This window comes from Lycium ferocissimum, chromosome 3 (assembly GCF_029784015.1).
Source record: "Lycium ferocissimum isolate CSIRO_LF1 chromosome 3, AGI_CSIRO_Lferr_CH_V1, whole genome shotgun sequence".
Taxonomy (NCBI): Eukaryota; Viridiplantae; Streptophyta; class Magnoliopsida; order Solanales; family Solanaceae; genus Lycium; species Lycium ferocissimum.
Window position 1 is genome coordinate 19,069,477 of NC_081344.1, and position 17,466 is coordinate 19,086,942.

Genomic DNA, 17,466 nt, shown 5'->3' on the forward strand with positions numbered 1-17,466 from the left:
AAAAGCACGCCGTATAGATCCTTTGGCTAATCCTAGTTAGGTAAAAGCACGTCATATATATCCTTGCCACTCTCCCAAAATAATCAATTCCTGTTGAAAAATCACATTAAATCATGACATGAAAAAGTTGCAACTGCATGCGGTGCTAATAAAAAAACCTAGGTTTTGAACATAATCTAATTCTTCCTAAACGATGAACAAGATGAAAATGTGAAGTCAAATGTTTATATTATTCTTTCGTATTGTCTTGTAGAGACAAATTAGAAGAAAGAGAAGACATGTTAGGGAAGAATTAGAGGGATTGGAGGAGAAGAGGTGATTGATACCTTTAGGAGAAGGGCAGGGAGGATCTCAAAGGAAAGAAAGGTCAAAACATGTGTATGTGATAATAGTTTTTACAAAAAGAACTTATGAGTCATATTCCTTCCTCATACTCCTCCTAAATTTAAGGACTAATCATTATCTTTTCGTTATTACTAAAGGAGAAAAAACAGTTTTCTTTTTTTATTTATAATTTACGCCTAAAATGGCACGTACCTTCTATAAATAGAGCAGAATGTTACACATTATAAGTGGCAGAGGTAGGCGAAAGCCAAAGCACCCTCCACCAAAAGACCTGTGGCAAAAGGAAACCTACAGTTACTATACAAAGTCCTATGGACAACATATATACAACAAAAGTATTAGCTTTTCAAAAGACATTTTTCCTATGTATTTGAGCTACTTCACTGATAATTAATAATGGCATGAAAGATGTCATTGAGAAGCTGGTGCAGGAAATTTGGACCAGGGAATTATTCAATACAACTCAAGTCCCTATGCCTCTCCTGTGCTTCTAGTAGGGAAAAGGGATGGATTTGATTTATGATGGACAGACAACTTCATGAAAGAGATTTGAGTTTATTCGCTCCAACCTTATAGAAAAGTGACATTGTCTGTTACATCCCGTATTCTCGTGCGTTGAGTTGCATCATAGGTTAGTCACATAAGCTCAAAGGACAGGGTTATGTTTGAAGTTATAAGTGTGTATGTTATGTTCCACAAGTGATAAGTAAGTGCCGCGAAGGTTGAAGGTTAAACGAATCAGAAAGAAATAAAATAAGTTTATTTGAGTTTGGGATGTTGAATAACTTATACAGGCCGTATGGAGTTTTGGACATATCCAAGTATGCAAATAAAGAGATCGATGTATAAAAGTTTTAGGTCTCGAAATAATTTCCGCGGATGAACAGTACTGCTACAGTGCTACAGTGATGCCGACTTTGGCACCTATATAAGGGGCAAAAACCCCATTTTTCTGCACTAAAATTCCCCCAAATATTCCAGAAAATTCGCAACAAAGAGAGAGAGTAAATATACATCATAAAAGTGAGGATTTTGAGTAATTTCAAGTGATGGAGTATTAATCGAGATCCGGATAACGTGCAGTTGCGATTGTACTATTGTCTTGCGGTGGAATTGGCTTGGATTTAAAGTGAATATTGAAGATATTGTCGCTCTATCAAGAATAAGGTATGAATTTCTCCTTATTAATATTAATTTCGATTTATTTACGGAAAAGACGTAAAATCATTAAAAAATGGCTAAGTGATGGAAATATAGGACGAACACCATATGGGCTGTTCTATAGAATACGTTGATATGGGAAATGATGTTTTTGTTGTTGGTATCGTTATTGTTATTGTTGGTTGTTGAATTGAGAATTCGGGCTAGGCATATAACAGGGGAAATGCTTTGCCCGATTTTGTGAAATATAAAATAGTGTAGTTTGAAACTTGGTACAAGTGTGTGATAAAGAGGCTAACGTTAGTGTGAATCCTCTTAAATGTAGACTCGCGAATTCGGATGAATAAGTGTGGATAAGCGGAGGTTGAACGGGTATGTTAAGGCTAGTCCCTTTCTTCTAAAGGCATGATTCCTTTCTTATGAATCCAATAGGTGTTTTTCAAATGTCCCATGGTCCCTTTATGTGAATCCATAAATGTTTTCCAAAAATATTTTTATTCCCAAAAGCTAGAAATTCATGATTCAGCCAGAGTTCATGATTCAAAGGCATGACTTCTTTCTTGATAATCCATAAATATTTTCCAAATTGTCCCTATTTTTCGAGTCAAAGATTTATGATTCTATAAGCTTTTATGACAACAACAACGGACATGTTTTTACAATGTTAATGACGATGCTAAAGATGAGAATGTTTCTATGATGGTTACGACGATGATGATGATTTCATGTTTAAAAGTCCCAAGCTTATGATTTCAATGTGAATATGAGAATGTTGAGTTATTTTCGTGATTTTCTTGATTTTTATTCATTGTTATTGATCTCGCCTTATAATAATAGTTCCTTCAAGGTGAGATATAGCGATGATGATTGCTCCATAACATAAATCGGAGGTTACCGACCTTACGTCACTCCGATAGAGTCGTAGCTTTTATTTGGCTCTCGTACGTTTATATATATGTACGTATTTTCTCACACCGCGCCGCGCTATAGTCGGCCGGGCATGGCACGTAGACGTGCACACCACCGCAAAGGCATGTTATGATATTACCCCGGAACAAGCTAATGATGATAACACCGAGCCTTAATGCCGGGCATGACATCGTATCTAACACCGAGCCTTAACGGCCGGGCATGATACTATATATATGACACCGAGCCTTAATGGCCGGGCATGGTACTATGTATATGTATAAAATATTTTTTTAAAAGGCTAAGCACGATGACATCCGCCTGTGAGGCATCCGTATGTATGTGTTATCTCTCATATTCCATGATACCTTTCATATCTATATTATGTTGTTATCCATGCCTTACATACTCGGACATTATTCGTACCGACGTCCCTTCTTGTGGACGCCGGCGTTTCATGCCACACGTGTATACGTACGAGCATGTGATGTTAGTAGAAGATGTTCCGGTTGGATTCGGATCAAGCTCCATTTTCTTCCTGTGAGTGCCGCCGAGTCGCAGTATTTATGTTACGGTATCTTGTTTTATGTTAAAGACTTTGCGTACGCAGTCACGTATATAACATGTCGGTTTTGTAAGTCGGCTCGTAAGCCGATGAATCATTACGCCTCATGTTACGAATTTCCTATGATTACGCTTTTTACTTGATTTGAGAAACACGAAAAGCATGTTTTTTGAACACCACATTATACACTCATTTCATGATTTAAGAGTCCGCAAGATTTTGAGTATCACGAGAATCAATGGGTTCGCCGGCCCTAAGTAATGGTCGGGTGCCCATCATGCCCTATCAAAAGTCATGTGACAAATTGGTATCCGACGATTCGTCCTGTGGGGTTATCGCCAAAGTCGTGTCCGGTAGAGAGTCCCGTTTGTTGGCGCGCGCCACATTTATAAACAGGAGGCTACGGGGGCATCTAGTGTTACTCTTCTTTCACATCTAAGATCGTGCGACAGAGCCAAGTCATAGGAAATGAGGTTCCTTATACTAACCTTTGATTTCGTAATAAAGACGTTTCGACAGGAGAAAGTGAGTGATGATATGGGAAGTCACAGAGGTAAGTTACTTCGTGGAGGTAAGTTATTGTAAGTACAAGTAGAGGAATTGATTAAATGTATCCCTTGATGATAAGTTCAGTCAAAAGTTTGTGAACTGGACAATTGAATGAATCAGTGCAAAGGTAAGCAATGGTACGAAGGATGTATGTCGGGTAAGGTAAGAATATCGCCTATATGATTGAGATCGCTAAAGGATCAGATATACCTCGAGGTGTGATATATGAGGTAAGTTTTGATATCTTTGTTCTTTTACCGAAATTGGGAGCCCTGGGTGGCTGGGATATGTCGTATATGTATGTATATATATATGCCCTGTGAGGCATTGTCGGTATTTGTCGTACGCAGTTTTGGATAGTAAGAATTATATGGAGACTCGCCGCATTTTTTTTTTTTTCAAAATCGGGTCATCCGGTTAAGTACATCTGAAGCAGAAGAAACGTGAAAAGGAAATATCGTAAATAGACAATAAGTGGGATGCGTTGCTTTAGAAGAGTTATGGATTTGACATGGTCTGAAGAATGATCTGTGAGGAAGGTGAGTTATGCGAAGAGAAGGTTATTATGACAAATTCAAAGGTATTAAGGTATTGAAAGGATTATGGGAAGATTGGTAGTACTAAAATATGATTTAAAAAGAGAAAGGTTAACTCCAATAGAGTGTGCTACTGAAGTATCGATTGGGATGGAAAAGCACAAGTGAAATACGACGAGTCTATTATTAAGCATGAAGGAACAAAGATGACAAGAGACAGTGGCATAGAATACGAAGGTTTATAACGAATGTGAATAACTTGGTAAGACAACTTATATGGTAAGTGTAATAGTGGTCAATCGAAAAGAGTTACGTGATAAGTATGCTTACTCCACGAGGGTTATTCGGTTTATAAGTTAGCTTTATGAATGAGAGCAAGTATGGCACTCTATAGAATTGATTATGATTGGGATATAATGAGGACGTAGCAAGAACTATAATACAAAGTAAGTAAAGTATAGCGAGGAAACGGCGAAGAAGAGTGACATGTTCTATGTGAATATAGAGTGAGTGCGAGTGTGAAACCGCAAGCGAACCATGAAGAAAGGATAAGAAAGCTTATAAGACCTTGTTAGGGAAAGTTCATGTCACTACCCAACCCCATAGGCCGTGACTAGTGCCCGAGCTGGGCACCCATACGCACCTGTTAACCATAATCAGCGTACAAACAGATTATACATATACAAAAGTCGACATCGTATCATAGCCGGCATAACCACTCGTATACATACGTAAAAGTGAAACGTCGCCCCAAAGCCGTCACAAATATATATATATATATACGTCACAACTTTCGCAGATGATAACGCGCATAAGCCGTAAGGCCGTCGTAATATAGGTGGACGTCCAAATCACAAATCACACAGACACAATTGAACAGTGGCTACCCACAACCCACACATATGTCTCACGTACCCCTAAGAGCAATAATGGGTAATCATATGACGACGTGGCCCCGCCCCCGTCACCAATAGACATGTATATACATATATATCGGGAAGAGTCGTACCAAAACATAGGCTCCGAACAAGGAGCGCTCCAAAATAGCCGAATGGAAATCCTAAGTCAAGGATCATCACGACGAGTATCCGTACCGCGGGTACGAAACGCGACCCCAAGAAAGCGGGGTCAACACGAAATATGTCGAGTATGCAAAGTACGAAATGTAGTAAACATGTTCATAATCGGAACAAAAGTATAGAAATAAGTGCAAAATCCAGAATACCAAAATACTTACTGATTAAAACACAAATCATGCATGGGGCTCAGGGAATATGGTCGCCCACCCGTCATTGGCGCCATAACACAGCATAACACCAGAGGATTTCATATCTCTCCGTAACCCAACATATCACATAACACATCATAACGCCATAACACATCATAACACCAAAATATAACGGATCGGCACTTTCAATGGAGGAGCTTTCGGCGAACCATAACACATCATACTGAATATATCATAGTGCGCACGATAACATAAACCGCCCGGGACTCGGCCCGAAAGATGTAACAACCATATGCACAAGCAGTAGTCATGAGGAACTATACGCAAGCTTTAAAACATTTTCAAAAAACTCCATAGAAAAGTCAAAACGAACTATCATTTAAACCAAGAGAATAGTCAAATTAAGTTTTCCCCCGAAGGTCACCGGAACATATCAATTAGAACTTTTAGAAATCATAGATACGTATCAAACCATATGAAGTAGCTTACGGAAATCAAGAACATAATCGTCATTACAGACTCGATAGGTAAGTAAGTAATCGACGCTCGAGGGTTAAGATGATAGTCATGCTAAGTTCTTTCAAAAGTCGTTAGAACTACACAAAGGAAAGTCGCGGGACCCACGGACAAGTATCAAACCAATCCGAGCCCGCTTATGAAAGTTAGGGAGAGTCATTATACGCGCGCAGCCTTCTACGAGCATATCGAGGCGATGGCTCCGTTTTACGAAAGTTACGGCCCTTTTCGACATAGAACCCTTTAGAACAAAACTTTGGCGCAACATTTGAAATTCAATCATACCAAAGATATAAGGACCATTATTCTATTACATTACGAATGCCAATATTAAGAAGTGAATAAGAATCGTAGACATGCTCGGATCGCAAGAACGGAGTTACCCCGAGGCTCGTAGCATAGCCTACGACAACTAAGACATGCCAAAAGAAAGAAAGGTTAGGCTTTACATACCTTGCCCGCGTCCTAAGCTAATCCAAACTCAAGTCTCGGCTTCCCAAGATCTACAACAACGTCGTTAGACACCAAACATTAGTCATAAGCACTTAGGAATCCAATTCCAAGCTATCACTTTATCTACAGAAATTTGGGCAGCATTTCCCCTGTAAATTCAACAACCCCGAGAATTCAACTCGGCCAAATCATCAACAACAATACCAACAACCATACCAACAACATCAACAAGTGATTCAAAACTCATTCTAACGTTAGTAACTCTTTTCTATATAATTCGACGGCATTTCTTTTACATTCAAATCACCACATACAATTAAGCCAACTCCAATGCTTATACATTCAAATACCAATCCGAAACCATTCAGACAAAACTCAAGAACATTTCAAACAATCCACACAACATTCCAAATGGCCCAACCAACTTACAACATCACCCGAAACCTTCCAAATTCAACAAGAACAACAACAACACATTTCTTTCTTCCAAATTCATAAACTACACCAACACACATTAACAACATCATTCTCATAAATTCAAGAAACTATAATAAAATCACATTATCTTCTAAAACAACCTACAAACGATTACAACTTCAATTTAAATCATCAAACCTTCATTTTTATCATAGAATCCACAACAACAACAACCAAAAATACTAAATAAAATTTGTTCATCATGTTCTACAAACCAGCCCATACAGCTCAACATCAACATGCAAAATTTCATGAATTTCATCCATTTCTACACTCTACAACACACAAACCATCCATAACATATGTAAAAGAAGATTAAACCTTACCTTTTCCACTTTGTTCTTCACTTGGCTAAGGTTGTGCTTGCAAGAATGAATGGTTTGCTTACTCCAACAACCACTCCATGTTAATAAGGACCTTCTAATGAGTTGAAAATCTAGAAGAAATTAATTTTTTCTTGATCAATTTGAAAGCCAAATTCGCCACCCTCTTTGGCCGAATACCCCTTTCATTTTTCTCTCCATTTTTCTCCAAGTTTCTAAGTGAGAGATGATGAATTATGACTTGCTAGTCATCTAATATCCACATATATAATTCATCCAAATGTCCCATGGCCCACACATGGCTTGGATGAATTAAAATTTAAAACCACAAAGTGGGAACCACCCCTAATCCACACAACCAACTTGGCCTTTTCATGAAAAATAAATAACTTTTCATAATTCACTTTTAACCCCAAATTTTCCTTAATATTCCATACCAACAAAATCATAAGCAACTCATACCTTAAAACAAAGTCGAAGGTCAAAGTCTCAACCTCGTATCCCGTAATAGTCTTGTCCTTAACTTTTCATGGTTAGATCGGAATCCCAACGTACAAAATACGGATATAACATCCTCCCCTTTAGAACATTCGTCCTCGAATGTTAAACGATCTACAGGTCTTATAAGCATTTCGGGAGAGTCTCTTTTATAGCTACCACATACGACTCATTTCATCAACAACCAAATAAGGAATTTAGATTACTTGTAGACATAGGAAATAAGTAGGGATACGTATTCTTCACCTCTTCCCTGTTATTGTTCCGCCACAATACCTTAACGGAAGTTATGTCTTTAGTACGCAATCTTCTCACCCGACGATCCAAAGATGGCTACAAAGGCGTTCCTCGTAGGATGAATCCCCGTCACCGGATATCATCTATGGGAATTACTCCGAAAGATCGCTATACCTTTACGAAGCGATACGCGGAAGACCGGATGCACGCTCCCAAATCGATGGTAGATCTAATTCATAGGCAACCTTGCCTATCTTACTTGACAATCCGGTAAGGTCCAATACGCCTCGGACTAAGCTTCCTCCTTTTCTACCGAATCTCATAACACCCTCAAGGGTGGCACTTCCAAAGATACCCAATCGTCGACCCGGAACTCTAGGTGTCGACGTCGACTATCCGCATATGACTCGGTCGACTCCGAGCCGCTAATAACCGCTCCCGAACGAGTTTCACTTTGTCAACTACTCGCCGAATCATATCTAGGCCCATTTATCTTAGTTTCGCCAACATCGACCAGCCAATCGGCGACCCGCACTTTCGCTACACAAAGCCTCATACGGCTATCCGGATGCGAGAACGGTAGCTATTATTATAGGCAACTCCATAATGGCGGATGATCATCCCAATTCCTCGAAATCAAGAACGCAGCCCGCAACATATCTTTTTTAGTGTCCGAATAGTACATTCGTACGCTCGTCCGTCCGTCGTATCCGAGGTGACATACCTATCGTATCGAGTCACTCGTGACCCCGTCCGCCATTAGTGGTCTCCTTGTAGTAAATTCCGAGCTCCGCCCACCGACATAGACTTTGATCCTTGAGCTGCGTTATGTCTCTCTTATATAATTTCGCACATCCTTTCCATCGATCCAAAGTATGGTATATGAATACGCTTACCGCACCCTTCGCTATCCTTCAACGTTTAGTACACTTATGGCAACTCATAATGGTCCGAGTTTAAACATCCTTGTCACATAACTATTACCTTTTGCTTTCCTTTATCCCTCAATCTCACCCCAAAAGCATGTGGCTATGGAAATTCTTACTCCCTTACGATTCTCCCATAACACAAGTATACGTGTCTTCGATTTCCTTGTATTGGCAATCGTTTTGAATTCTAGCTCCAAGCTAATAAATTTCCCCTTCTGGAGCATAAGAATGTCATAATCTCTTTCAAGTCCGATATGTTCTTCCCCCCTTTATTAAGGAGGTCCTAATACATCAATAATTTTTAGGTATCCACCGTCGTGGTCCCTATCCTTTCGTCCCTTTCGTCGAAATCATTTTTCCTACCCCACACATTCCTCTTTTTGTTCCATACTACCACACTCCTAATCCCTCTCACACGCCTACCCTCAAATTTTTACCCAAATAGTGTCGTACTTTGCCCGTCGTCTCTCTTGGAGGTTTTACTTCTTCATGCTTCTTACTCTTTCGCTTTTTCCGACATTCTGGTCACCTTACCTTCCCTTTACTTACTTTCATTTCTAAATATCATTGTATTAGGACTTTCCAAGCTCAACCTGTAGTGAAAACAACATCAGCTTGCCTTATAACATTTGTGCCATTTTTTTCTCTTACTTGAGCTTCGTTATCTAGTCCGATTATTGCCTTCCAATATGTCACAACGTCGATTGCTGGGATTCAATATAGCCATGTATGGGATATCATATACATACGTATACCTAATTGCTACCGTCTTGCTTACAAAATATCCCCAAACACTATTCAACTTACCCCCGCTTCTAAAGCCGTAACGCACCTTCTTTCTTTTCACCGGTTCACCCGCTCGTCCTGCGTGGCCTCTTAAGGTTCCTGCCCACTCTGTATACTCTAATTTCTCTTAGGCTACCCTAGCTTCTCATTTGCTTCCTATGTCTGAATTTATAAGACTTTCAAAACACTTCCCAGGGGGTCACCCATCCTGAAATTTCTCCCACTCCAGCACGCTTAACTTTGGGACTCTGATGAAATGCGATGCTCTAATGCTAGTATGATCGCGTCCACCTCACCGCATGACCTTCATCACCTAGTCTGGAGTAAATTGAAGTCTTAACAGATTTCAAAACGTTCTCATAACGCATATCCCGCCGAACTAGAAAGGGTCTCTTACTCCAATCAATAATCATTTAATACTTGTAGGCATTCCAAATTCTCAGTTAGGTGGCACTTATATTCCAACGATAAGTGTCCAAAGCTCTCTTGAAATAGTATCTTTATCTCAACCCATAACATCTGTTTCTTAAGCCTACCGTCTTTGTCGCCTAAGGATTCCATTATTTTCAAGGTGAAGTCGTGTGCACACAGTACTCCTTTATGCTTTATGCCTTTTTACCCTTACTGTGCACCTAACACAGGCTTCTAACTCACTCAAAAGCACACCAAGTTCGTCTTAATAATGGTCTTACCTTATCACCATGTCGTCGTACCACCCTTTAGATTCATAACTGTGTATTCCCTTTTCGTTCCATATTCGTACTCATTTAATTACGTCTATCTTGGGTGCTTCCTTTAGTATCCCCTTACCATATTTCTCCGCCTCTATGTCCATCCTTCTTTTCTGCGCACGAGGAATTTTATAATATCTCTATGTCCTTCGGAAAATACTACACCTACATAATCCCTTCTCCTTTTCAAATCATATTTCGTTCATCTCTATTTGTTCTTATCATACCAGTCATTTCCTAGCACTCATTCTACCTCGTTACTCATCTTTCCATAATTTGGTCTTTCACAGTTCCGTCACTGATATTACTCGTGTTCTCGGCTACACATGTCATCATCTATTACTGCACTGTTATCTCGCCCGCTTTTCCTTTCATCTCCTTCTTCCAATTAACCCCTTCTTCTTTTGTGCTCGCTATCATTTCCGTTATCTCATAATCTCTATTCTGAACTTTCCGTATTATAGAACTTCATAAATCCCTCTTTTTTTTTTTTTTGATCAATAGCTCACCTTTATTCTTTAGTCTCATAGATCACGTTGTATCTTTTAATCACTTCCTCGCTAGGCTTGCTCATTTCCACAACAATCCTTATTATATTCACATAATATCCTGTTCGTAATCAATCTTATGGTGTAATACTTCTTAACCTTTTGCCCTTTCTGGTCAATCTTATCCTTAATATCTCACAAGCTGTCTTATCAGTACATTCATATCCGTCACAATTCTCTTTTTTTTTTTCTCTGTACTTTTGTCTCAATCATACTATTATTTCTTCTAACTATAAACTCGTCATAATTTATCCCTGCTTATCAATTCAGTTGGTACCCTAATATAACACTCTATCAAAATTTGCCGCTCTCTTCTAAATCATCTCTTAATATCGCAAGCCCTTTTCCAAATCCTTTTCATCATATCGATATCGACCTCCTAATTACTATTATCATCAATTCAAATAATTTATTTATTTCTCAAGGTCGACTCGTACTTGCAACTTAGCCAAACCTATCCTTACTATTGACACGACCTTTCAAAGCATATCACAAACCCATATCTCATTCTCTCTTTTTTATTTTCCGGGGAAAATTTCAAGGAGTTTTCTATATTTCTTACTATCTCAAAACCTCGTACGCAGAAATACCAACAATGCCTCATGGCCAACATATATATATATATATATATATATATCATACACAGTGGCTTCCAATATCAACAACAATATGAAAATGATGGACTTACCTCATATGTCCAACTCGACCGCACCTCGTTACACTTGCCGTCCACTTTGTCCTTCACATTCTTAACTTTACATTTCAATCGTACCTTAATACCTTACCCGACATATATCTTTTGTGCCTTTGCTTACCTGCGTGCTCTGTAAATTCCAATATTGTCAATCACTCTCTTTTGTCGATGTCGTCCTTCTGCTGAAATCAAAAGTTAGTACGAGGATTTCATTTTCTATGACTTGGCTCTATCGCACGATCTAAGACAAAAAGGTCACCGATTCCTAAATGCCCCGCAACCCCTCGTTGTTTATAAGCGTGGCCGGCTTCACACCATAAACAAGACTCGACGGACACGTGTTCGTAGACAATCCGAGGACGAACCGCGCCCGATACCACCCCCCGTCACGACCCAACCCCGTAGCCGTGACTAGTGCCCGAGCCGGGCACCCATACGCACCCGTTAACCATAATCGCCGTACAATACAATTATACTTATACATAACCGAGATCAAAATGTCGATCATAGTAACATAACCGTATCTCGTATACATACGTAAAAGTGAAACGTCGCCCCAAAGTCTCTCACAATATATATATATACATATATCGTCACAACTTTTCATGATAACGCACATAAGCCGGTAATGCTATCACAATATGTGGGGACGTCCAAATCACAAATCATATACACAACCGAACAAAGTGATTACCCACAACCCACACATATGTCTACGTACCCCCAAGAGTAATAACATAATCATATGACGGACAGGCCCCGCCGTACCCATCGAATAGACATATACATACACATATATTTAACAAAGGTGTCTCGTACCAAAACATAGGCTCGAACAAGGAGCGCTCCAAAATAGCCGAATGGAAATCCTAAGCCGGCGGATCATCACGACGAGTATCCGTACTGGGCGGCACGAAACGCAGCCTCCCGAAGAAAGCGGGGTCAAGATAAATATGTACTGAGTATGCAAAGCATGAAATATAGTAAACAGGTTCATAATCGGAACAAAAGTACAGAAATAAGTGCAAAATCCAGAATACCAAAATACTTACTGATTAAAACACAAATCATGCATGGGGCTCAGGGAATATGGTCGCCCACCCGTCATTGGCGCCATAACACAGCATAACACCAGAGGATTTCATATCTCCGTAACCCAACATATCACATAACACATCATAACGCCATAACACAGCATAACACCAAAATATAACGGGATCCGGCCCTCTAGCGAGGAGCTCGGTGAACCATAACACATCATACTCCGGAATATATCATAGTGCGCACGACTACATAACCCGCCCGGGACTCGGCGAAAGATGTAACAACCATATGCACGAGCAGAGTCATGAGGAACTATATGCAGTTTAAAACATTTTCAAAAACTCCATAGAATAGTCAAAACGAACTATCATTTAAAACCAAGAGAATAGTCAAATCAAGTTTCCCCCGAATGTCACCGGGGAACATATCAATTAGAACTTTTAGAAATCATAGATACGTATCAAAACCATATGAAGTAGCTTATGGAAATCAAGAACATAATCGTCATTACGTACTCGATAAGGTAAGTAAGTAATCGACGCCGAGGGTTAAGATGATAGTCATGCTAAGTTCTTTCAAAAGTCGTTAGAACTACACAAAGGAAAGTCGGGGACCCACGGACAAGTATCAAACCAATCCGAGCTCGCCATGAAAGTATAGAGTCATTATACGCTACGAACCTTCTACGAGCATATCGAGGCGATCCGGCTCGTCTACGAAAGTTACGGCCCTTTTTCGACATAGAACCCTTTAGGAACAAAACTTTTTATGCAACATTTGAAATCCAATCATACCAAAGATATAAGGACCATTATTCTATTACATTACGAATGCCAATATTAAGAAGTGAATAAGAATCGTAGACATGCTCGGATCGCAAGAATGGAGTTACCCCGAGGCTCGTAGCATAGCCTACTTACACTAAGACATGCCAAAAGAAAGAAAGGTTAGGCTTTACATACCTTGCCCGCATCCTAAGCTAATCCAAACTCAAGTCTCGGCTTCCCAAGATCTACAACAACGTCGTTAGACACCAAACATTAGTCATAAGCACTTAGAATCCAATTCCAAGCTATCACTTTATCTACAGAAATTTGGGCAAAAGATTTTCAACCCGTAGAATTCAACTCGGCCAAATCATCAACAACAATACCAACAACCATACCAACAACATCAACAAGTGATTCAAAACGCATTCTAACGTTAGTAACTCTTTTCTATATAATTCGACGGCATTTCTTTTACATTCAAATCACCACATACAATTAAGCCAACTCCAATGCTTATACATTCAAATACCAATCCGAAACTATTCAGACAAAACTCAAGAACATTTCAAACAATCCACACAACATTCCAAACGGCCCAACCAACTTACAACATCACCCGAAACCTTCCAAATTCAACAAGAACAACAACAACACATTTTTTTCTTCCAAATTCATAAACTACACCAACACACATTAACAACATCATTCTCATAAATTCAAGAAACTATAATAAAATCACATTATCTTCTCCAACAACCTACAAACAATTACAACTTCAATTTAAATCATTGAACCTTCATTTTTATCATAGAATCCATACAACGACAACCAAAAATACTAAATAAAATTTGTTCATCATGTTCTACAAACCAGCCCACTACACGGCTCAACTCCAACATGCAAAGTTTCATGAATTTCATCCATTTCTACACTCTACAACACACATAAACCATCCATAACATATGAAAAGAAGATTAAACCTTACCTTTTCCACTTTGTTCTTCAACTTGGCTAGGGTTGTGCTTGCAAGAATGAATGGTTGGCTTACTCCAACAACCACTCCATGTTAATAAGGACCTTCCAATGAGTTGAAAATCTAGAAGAAATTAATTTTTCTTGATCAATTTGAAGAAGCCAAATTCGGCCAGCCCCTTGGCCGAATACCCCTTTCATTTTTCTCCTCCATTTTTCTCCAAGTTTCTAGAGTGAAAATGATGAATTATGACTTGCTAGTCATCTAATACCCACATATATAATTCATCCATGTGTACCATGGCCCACACATGGCATGGATGAATTAAAATTTGCCAAACCATGGGTGGGAACCACCCCTAATCCACACGGCCAACTTGGCCTTTTCATGAAAAATAAATAACTTTCCATAATTCACTTTTAACTCCAAATTTTCCTTAATATTCCATACCAACAAAATCATAAACAACTCATACCTTAAAACAAAGTCGAAGGTCAAAAGTCTCAACCTCGTATCCCGGAATAGTCTTGTCCTTAACTTTTCATGGTTAGCTCGGAATGTCCCAACGTACAAAATACGGGATATAACAGTTCAGCATAGAGGTTTCGTAATGACAGGAATGATAGCAAACATGAGGGAAGAGGAAGTCAACTTGAAAGAGAAATCAGAGAAAGGTGACCTAGCAAGTAGTGGCAGAGATTTGAGATCACGAATGATATTTTGGCTGGATGTAAAGGACCAAGACTACGGAAAGATGAATGACTAAATAGAACAATTGTTGGGAAAGGATCAGCATAGTAAGGATGAGAGGGAATGAGTAGAATAAGTGCTGGAAGCGAAGAATGGATTGTATAGAAGTAATATATTTTGAAGGACAAAGCGGTACTGATTTAAGAATAGGGTTCCTTGTGTGAGGAATAAAGGATTAATTATAAAACGGAGTAAGTAAGGGTGTGGAAAGAAAAGGAAACATGCGAAGTATACAAGCTTAAGAAGTAGTCGTATTATGAGAAAAAGGAAGATGCGTCTCCTACGGATACCCTATACTAAGACAGAACAAGTAAAGTACATAAAGGAATAAGCTGGAAAGAAAAATGTGGCTATGAGTTATGAGTTCACCACATGACGATAGAGCGATAAAGTAAGGCTATCACCAATGACAAGTAAAGATATGATTATGATTGGTTTTGAAATCAATGCGAGTACGACACAAGAATAAAAGAGTATGAGGTACAAGGGGCATTAGTTGCGCGTGAGACTTAGATCCTTGATAAGACGGATGGCGGTTTAAGGGAAATGCGTGTACGGTTGCTTTATAAGTCGATTACGGGAAAGAGAGAAATAACTTGAGATAAAAAGAAAAGGGAAGATGACGCTACCGATTGAATGCGACTATTGAAGAATAGGATAAGTGACACTACATGGATGGTACAGACGGTTAGACATACTATTATTTTGAGTATCCCCATAGGAAAGAGCTATTAATTGGAGCGGATGTAGGCATCGACTCATAATTAACGGTTGAGCTAAGCAAAGTACATCCTTGCTTGGGGTGCTGTGTTGGCCGAATTACTGGGTTACGTAATTGCAAGATGAGTATGTTAAGACTTCACACATGAATTACTACTGCTATAAATTGCAGGAAATGGCATGAATATGATGCAGTACAATAAGGGAATTGAGGAAAAAGATACGTGAGTTCAAGGCTGGAAGTAAGGTAATGATTTGAGAATAGTACCAGTGAGACCCCTAAAGGGGGGAAGTGAGTAAGGAAAATATAAGGATAGAGATTGAAACGATGAATCCTACGATGTAACAAGTATAGACCCTAAAACAAAACGTGAGAGTTATACGGAAATGGTATAGTTGTTATCGTTATACATTTCAGTATGCACATTAAGTGAATCGATGAAAGGAACGTATTAGACTTGAGATTGAAAGTAAGGATTGAAGATCGAAGTGTAGTTTTGTTTTGAAGGCACCGTAAGGTAAGACTCATAAGGAGGGAGAGACTGAATAGAGTGCAAAGATTCTAAACGCACCCAGATATGAAAAACAGATGTAGTTTGAAGTGAGAATTTTGTAGAAGCGATTTCAATAAGATCTAAGGGTTAGTCGACAAAGGAATAGAGTGATTGAAGGGTATCTTTTGAGATTGATCGAAAATAATTCGTGAGGAAGAAAAGAAATTGAACAATATTCCAGTAAAGGGGACAAAGATTGACAAGATATTGGAATAACTACGATGCTTACTATGGTATGATCACCCAGTAAAAGGAGACTACAAAACAGCGCGAGCTGGACAATTGAATGATTAGGTCGTAGAAAAATGATGCAATGGTGCATCGATTATGATAGAATTAAAGGAAGAAGATCATTGAAGGAGGGATTCAAGATATTCCAGGTGTAAGTATACGAATTACCGATAGCCAGACTTAGCATAAAGACCCTTATTAAAAGAAAAAGAAAAGAGAGAATCGAGTAAAACGTAGGGTGAAAGGAAATTTCGGTGTTATACCAACTGGAAAATAAAATACCGCAATGATCGACCCAGTCGCTATAGAAGGGAACGCAAGGGGTGACGATGTTACGAGTTCAAAAGAATGGAAGAGTTGATAGTGATTATGACGTGAGTTTCGTCTTATTTTAACATTCGAGGACGAATGTTCAAAAAGGGGGAAGGATGTTACATCCCGTATTCTCGTGCGTTGAGTTGCATCATTGGTTAGTCACATAAGCTCAAAGGACAGGGTTATGTTTGAAGTTCTAAGTGTGTATGTTATGTTCCACAAGTGTTAAGTAAGTGCGCGAAGGTTGAAGGTTAAACGAATCGGAAAGAAATAAAATAAGTTTATTTGAGTTTGGGATGTTGAATATCTTATACGAGCCGTATGGAGTTTTGGACATATCCAAGTATGCAAATAAAGAGATCGATGTATAAAAGTTTTAGGTCTCGAAATAATTTCCGCGGATGAACGATGAATCGCTACAAGTCTTTACAGTGATGCCGACTTTGGCACCTATATAAGAGGCAAAAACCCCATTTTTCTGCACTAAAATTCCCCCAAATATTCCGGAAAATTCAGCAACAAAGAGAGAGTAAATATACATCATAAAAGTGAGGATTTTGAGTAATTTCAAGTGATGGAGTATTAATCGAGGTCCGGATAACGTGCAGTTGCGATTGTAGTATT